A 7500-nucleotide genomic window follows, 5' to 3' on the forward strand; every position below is an offset into this window, starting at 1 on the left:
GAGCAGTGACATCACAAAACGCCTTGAGGAAATGGGCGGGGCTTCACAAAAGGTCAATCATAGTTATAGGGCAGAGATAAAAGTGCAGACAAACTTTCATGTAACCATGCTGAATGTGTGTGTTATCCGCTATAAACCCCGCCCTTCCCGTATCCTGGTGCATGATGGGACAGGAAGTGTCCACTTCATCTCTTCCTGTCGACGGCGCTGAGTCAGCAAGTTTCTCTAGAATGTTCCATTTCCCTTCAAATTCTCCACACAACTCACTGAGGGAATTCAGCTATGTTGTCTAAATCTCTCTTTCTCTCTTTCTCTCTTCCTCTCTCACACACACACACACACACACACACACACACACACACACACACACACACACAGCTTAGTTTGTGTGTGCGATTTAATCTCTGACCAGTAGGCCAAAGTGCATCTTAATCTTCTGTCCAATATACCCGGGTTGACACACACACACACACACACACACACACACACACACACACACACACACGGATGAGGAAGATGGAGAGATGGAGGTTAAACTGACAGAGGGAAGCTGATATGGAGGAGAAGATATCTTCTTAGTTAGTTTTATATTAGCCAGAGCGTGTGTGAGTTGGATAATTAGCGTACGTCAGCAGCGCTAACCGCTAGCCAAAAACGCTTCGCGTTACCGCCTCCAGCGTCAGCAGTGAGACACCGTGTACGAGAGTAATGACATCATCATCATCATGACCATCGTTTTTCCAATCGTTACCGTTATTATATTCTTCATAAGTATCTTTAGTAATTCTTCAGCACCATCATGAGAATTTTCATCGCTGTCATCAACATCATCATCAACATCATCATCATCAACATCATCAACGTCATCATCAACATCATCAACGTCATCATCAACGTCATCATCAACATCATCAACATCATCAACGTCATCAACGTCATCATCAACATCATCAACATCATCAACGTCATCATCAACATCATCAACATCATCAACGTCATCATCAACATCATCAACATCATCAACGTCATCATCAACATCATCATCAACGTCATCATCATCAACATCATCAACGTCATCATCAACGTCATCATCAACATCATCAACGTCATCATCATCAACATCATCAACGTCATCATCATCAACATCATCAACATCATCATCAACGTCATCAACATCATCATCAACGTCATCAACGTCATCATCAACATCATCATCAACGTCATCATCATCAACATCATCAACGTCATCATCAACGTCATCATCAACATCATCAACGTCATCATCATCAACATCATCAACGTCATCATCATCAACATCATCAACATCATCATCAACGTCATCAACATCATCATCAACGTCATCAACATCATCATCAACGTCATCATCATCAACATCAACATCATCATCAACGTCATCATCAACGTCATCATCAACGTCATCATCATCATCAACGTCATCATCAACGTCATCATCATCAACATCATCAACGTCATCATCAACGTCATCATCATCAACATCATCAACGTCATCATCAACGTCATCATCATCAACATCATCAACGTCATCATCATCAACGTCATCATCAACGTCATCATCAACATCATCAACGTCATCATCATCAACATCATCAACGTCATCATCAACGTCATCATCAACATCATCATCAACGTCATCATCATCAACATCATCAACATCATCATCAACGTCATCAACATCATCATCAACGTCATCAACGTCATCATCAACATCATCATCAACGTCATCATCATCAACATCAACATCATCATCAACGTCATCATCATCAACGTCATCATCAACGTCATCAACATCATCATCATCATCATCAACATCATCAACGTCATAAGTATCGTCTTCATAATCCACATAATTACAGTGATTATTGTCATTTTCATCACCATCACCATCGACATTACTGCCGCCATAATCAGAACTCTTACCACTGTCATCTTCACCACCATCACCACACCCTTCATCATACAGTATGTTCATATATGTTCTCATTTCAACCAGCAGCAAGCACCAGTGATCTTCATCAAGCCCTCCTCCTCCTCTTCATCATCACTCCGCCCCCAGACTTCATTGTTAGCGAAGCCGCAGTCGAATGTGTCCAAAGAGACTCGTCCAGCTGAATAACTTCCTCTACAGCCGTAACAATGAGAAAAACCGCTTCAGACCAAAGAACAGACGTCCATCACCGCTCTATCGACCTCGACCTCCCTCTCCCTCTCTCACTTAATGAAAGGAAATCATTCAGACTACACGAGTGTATGAGACAGACTCGAGCGCTTCCCGTATCTCAATAAAGTGGGACGAGGCGGATGATGAACTCCCGCGAGGCAGCCGCTGCCGTCTCCGCGCGTTCACGAGGGACACGAACAAGCAGCGCACTTCATTTAGCTAAAAGTTTAATGACCCGCAATTGTTTTAAAAAAAGTCATTTATACTGTGTATAACTACGAGCGCTGAACAACACGGGGTGTGTATTGTGCCGCGATGGAGCCGGACACTCCGGGTTTGTGCTGTAGTATATTATATATAATCACAACCAGAGTCGAGGCGACGTCTCTGAACGCAGAACGTGGCGCACTCGCACTAGCGAGATGACAAAAATATCATCTCAGGACACTTGAGGACATTTCTGCGGTGCGCATCACGATATAAATGCGTCCCGAGTTTTTTTGTGATCATCGCAGCCAAAAATGCTCGATTTTGCTGTAGTTTTTTGTTTTGTTTTTCCAAAATTTGCGATGCGACTTGAAAACGACTCGAACTGGCGAAATCGCACTCGCACGAAATCGTCCTGCCGCTCTTTCACGGCGATGCTTGTTGGTAAACGAGAACGTTTCTTCGTACTCGTGTTCGACACACATGAATCGAAGATCGCCTCGGCTGAACGCACGTCGTTACGACATCACATGACGCGTCTCGGCCCGGACCTGTGGAAAATCTGCAACGATTCTGAAAACTCGCAGCTCTTCCGAATACCGTCTGCTTCATTTTGCGTTAATTTCTGTGATTGCAAAAAAAAAATCTGTTGGTAAAACAGTAAATTACAGAAATTTTAAGAAGACTTAAGCTGACTTTGATGATACTTTTCTTTAAGGCCGGAGAAACGGACGGAGAAGCGTAAACGTGCGTGTTTTAACGTGAGCCGGTTTCCGCGTCACGCTGTTTGATGACGTGAGCGGGACGCGGGCGGTTTCTTTCGTCGCAGGTCTATCGTTAGAGGATCTTCGTGGTATAATCATCTCCGAGCCGGAGAGAGGACACACGCTATCACGCAGTCTGTTGGAGAATTCGGACCAGGTTTTACCGAGCTCTCCTACGGTGTGATGAGTAATAGTTTTAAAACCACCGCTGAATTCACACAGTGTGGCGTAAGGAGCAGCAGGAAGTGACGTCATCACCAAGTGACGCATCACCATGAAGTGCACGCCGATCAAACGCGATCACGATTCACTTTTCTACAAGAATGCAGCCAAATCCTCCTTTTATTTCTCCTGTTTTTATAAACGGGTAAAAAATGATGAACATGTAGTATGTTTTAATAAAATGTGGCAGTGATGTTCGACACAAACACCATCACACTGCAAAAAGCTCGTAGTGTTGAGGTCTCTTCAACACTAACCCCTCAACACTGTAAAATCAACATTAACACCTCAACACTGTAAAATCAACACTAACACCTCAACACTGTAAAATCAACATTAACACCTCAACACTAACACCTCAACACTGTAAAATCAACACTAACCCCTCAACACTGTAAAATCAACATTAACACCTCAACACTGTAAAATCAACACTAACACCTCAACACTAACACCTCAACACTAACCGCTCAACACTGTAAAATCAACACTAACCCCTCAACACTAACACCTCAACACTAACACCTCAACACTAACACCTCAACACTGTAAAATCAACACTAACCCCTCAACACTAACACCTCAACACTAACACCTCAACACTGTAAAATCAACACTAACCCCTCAACACTAACCCCTCAACACTGTAAAATCAGCACTAACACCTCAACACTAACACCTGAACACTAACACCTCAACACTGTAAAATCAACACTAACACCTCAACACTGTAAAATCAACACTAACACCTCAACACTGTAAAATCAACACTGTAAAATCAACACTAACACCTCAACACTGTAAAATCAACACTAACACCTCAACACTAACCCCTCAACACTAACACCTCAACACTAACCCCTCAACACTAACACCTCAACACTAACCCCTCAACACTAACACCTCAACACTGTAAAATCAACACTGTAAAATCAACACTAACACCTCAACACTGTAAAATCAACACTAACACCTCAACACTAACACCTCAACACTAACCCCTCAACACTAACACCTCAACACTAACACCTCAACACTGTAAAATCAACACTAACACCTCAACACTGTAAAATCAACACTGTAAAATCAACACTAACACCTCAACACTAACACCTCAGCACTAACACCTCAACACTGTAAAATCAACACTAACACCTCAACACTAACACCTCAACACTAACACCTCAACGCTGTAAAATCAACACTAACACCTCAACACTAACACCTCAACGCTGTAAAATCAACACTGTAAAATCAACACTAACACCTCAACACTAACACCTCAACGCTGTAAAATCAACACTAACACCTCAACACTAACACCTCAACGCTGTAAAATCAACACTGTAAAATCAACACTAACACCTCAACACTAACACCTCAACGCTGTAAAATCAACACTAACACCTCAACACTAACACCTCAACACTAACACCTCAACACTAACACCTCAACACTAACCCCTCAACACTGTAAAATCAACACTAACACCTCAACACTAACACCTCAACACTGTAAAATCAACACTAACACCTCAACACTAACACCTCAACACTAACCCCTCAACAATAACACCTCAACACTGTAAAATCAACACTAACCCCTCAACACTAACACCTCAACACTAACCCCTCAACACTAACACCTCAACACTGTAAAATCAACACTAACCCCTCAACACTAACACCTCAACACTAACACCTCAACACTAACACCTCAACACTGTAAAATCAACACTAACACCTCAACACTAACACCTGAACACTAACCCCTCAACAATAACACCTCAACACTGTAAAATCAACACTAACCCCTCAACACTAACACCTCAACACTAACCCCTCAACACTAACCCCTCAACACTAACCCCTCAACACTGTAAAATCAGCACTAACACCTCAACACTGTAAAATCAACACTGTAAAATCAACACTAACACCTCAACACTAACACCTCAACGCTGTAAAATCAACACTGTAAAATCAACACTAACACCTCAACACTAACACCTCAACACTAACCCCTCAACGCTGTAAAATCAACACTAACACCTCAACACTAACACCTCAACACTAACACCTCAACGCTGTAAAATCAACACTAACACCTCAACACTAACACCTCAACACTAACACCTCAACACTGTAAAATCAACACTAACACCTCAACACTAACACCTCAACACTGTAAAATCAACACTAACACCTCAACACTAACACCTCAACACTAACCCCTCAACAATAACACCTCAACACTGTAAAATCAACACTAACCCCTCAACACTAACACCTCAACACTAACCCCTCAACACTAACACCTCAACACTGTAAAATCAACACTAACCCCTCAACACTAACACCTCAACACTGTAAAATCAACACTAACACCTCAACACTAACACCTGAACACTAACCCCTCAACAATAACACCTCAACACTGTAAAATCAACACTAACCCCTCAACACTAACACCTCAACACTAACCCCTCAACACTAACCCCTCAACACTAACCCCTCAACACTGTAAAATCAGCACTAACACCTCAACACTGTAAAATCAACACTGTAAAATCAACACTAACACCTCAACACTAACACCTCAACGCTGTAAAATCAACACTGTAAAATCAACACTAACACCTCAACACTAACACCTCAACGCTGTAAAATCAACGCTGTAAAATCAACGCTGTAAAATCAACACTAACACCTCAACACTAACACCTCAACACTAACCCCTCAACGCTGTAAAATCAACACTAACACCTCAACACTAACACCTCAACACTAACACCTCAACGCTGTAAAATCAACACTAACACCTCAACACTGTAAAATCAACACTAACACCTCAACACTAACACCTCAACACTAACACCTCAACACTGTAAAATCAACACTAACACCTCAACACTAACCGCTCAACACTGTAAAATCAACACTGTAAAATCAACACTAACACCTCAACACTGTAAAATCAACACTAACACCTCAACACTAACACCTCAACACTGTAAAATCAACACTAACACCTCAACACTAACACCTCAACACTAACCCCTCAACACTAACACCTCAACACTGTAAAATCAACACTAACACCTCAACACTGTAAAATCAACACTAACACCTCAACACTAACCCCTCAACAATAACACCTCAACACTAACACCTCAACACTGTAAAATCAACACTAACACCTCAACACTAACACCTCAACACTAACACCTCAACACTGTAAAATCAACACTAACACCTCAACACTAACACCTCAACACTAACCCCTCAACACTGTAAAATCAACACTAACACCTCAACACTAACACCTCAACAATAACACCTCAACACTGTAAAATCAACACTAACACCTCAACACTAACCCCTCAACACTAACACCTCAACACTGTAAAATCAACACTAACACCTCAACACTAACACCTCAACACTGTAAAATCAACACTAACACCTCAACACTAACACCTCAACACTAACCCCTCAACACTGTAAAATCAACACTAACACCTCAACACTAACACCTCAACACTGTAAAATCAACACTAACACCTCAACACTGTAAAATCAACACTAACACCTCAACACTAACACCTCAACACTAACACCTCAACACTAACACCTCAACACTGTAAAATCAACACTAACACCTCAACACTAACACCTCAACACTAACACCTCAACACTAACACCTCAACACTGTAAAATCAACACTAACACCTCAACACTGTAAAATCAACACTAACACCTCAACACTAACACCTCAACACTGTAAAATCAACACTAACACCTCAACACTAACACCTCAACACTAACACCTCAACAATAACACCTCAACACTGTAAAATCAACACTAACACCTCAACAATAACACCTCAACACTGTAAAATCAACACTAACACCTCAACACTAACACCTCAACACTAACACCTCAACACTAACACCTCAACACTAACACCTCAACACTGTAAAATCAACACTAACACCTCAACACTAACACCTCAACACTGTAAAATCAACACTAACACCTCAACACTAACACCTCAACACTAACACCTCAACAATAACACCTCAACACTGTAAAATCAACACTAAC

General features: G+C 41.6%; 1 protein-coding gene across 2 annotated transcripts in view; it reads right to left on the bottom strand.

Moving 5' to 3' along the window:
• LOC128628915 (plexin-A2) overlaps positions 1-7500 on the bottom strand; it is a 25751-nt gene that overhangs the window by 17427 nt on the left and 824 nt on the right. The window lies entirely within an intron of this gene.

This window comes from Ictalurus punctatus, chromosome 21 (assembly GCF_001660625.3).
Source record: "Ictalurus punctatus breed USDA103 chromosome 21, Coco_2.0, whole genome shotgun sequence".
Taxonomy (NCBI): domain Eukaryota; kingdom Metazoa; phylum Chordata; class Actinopteri; order Siluriformes; family Ictaluridae; genus Ictalurus; species Ictalurus punctatus.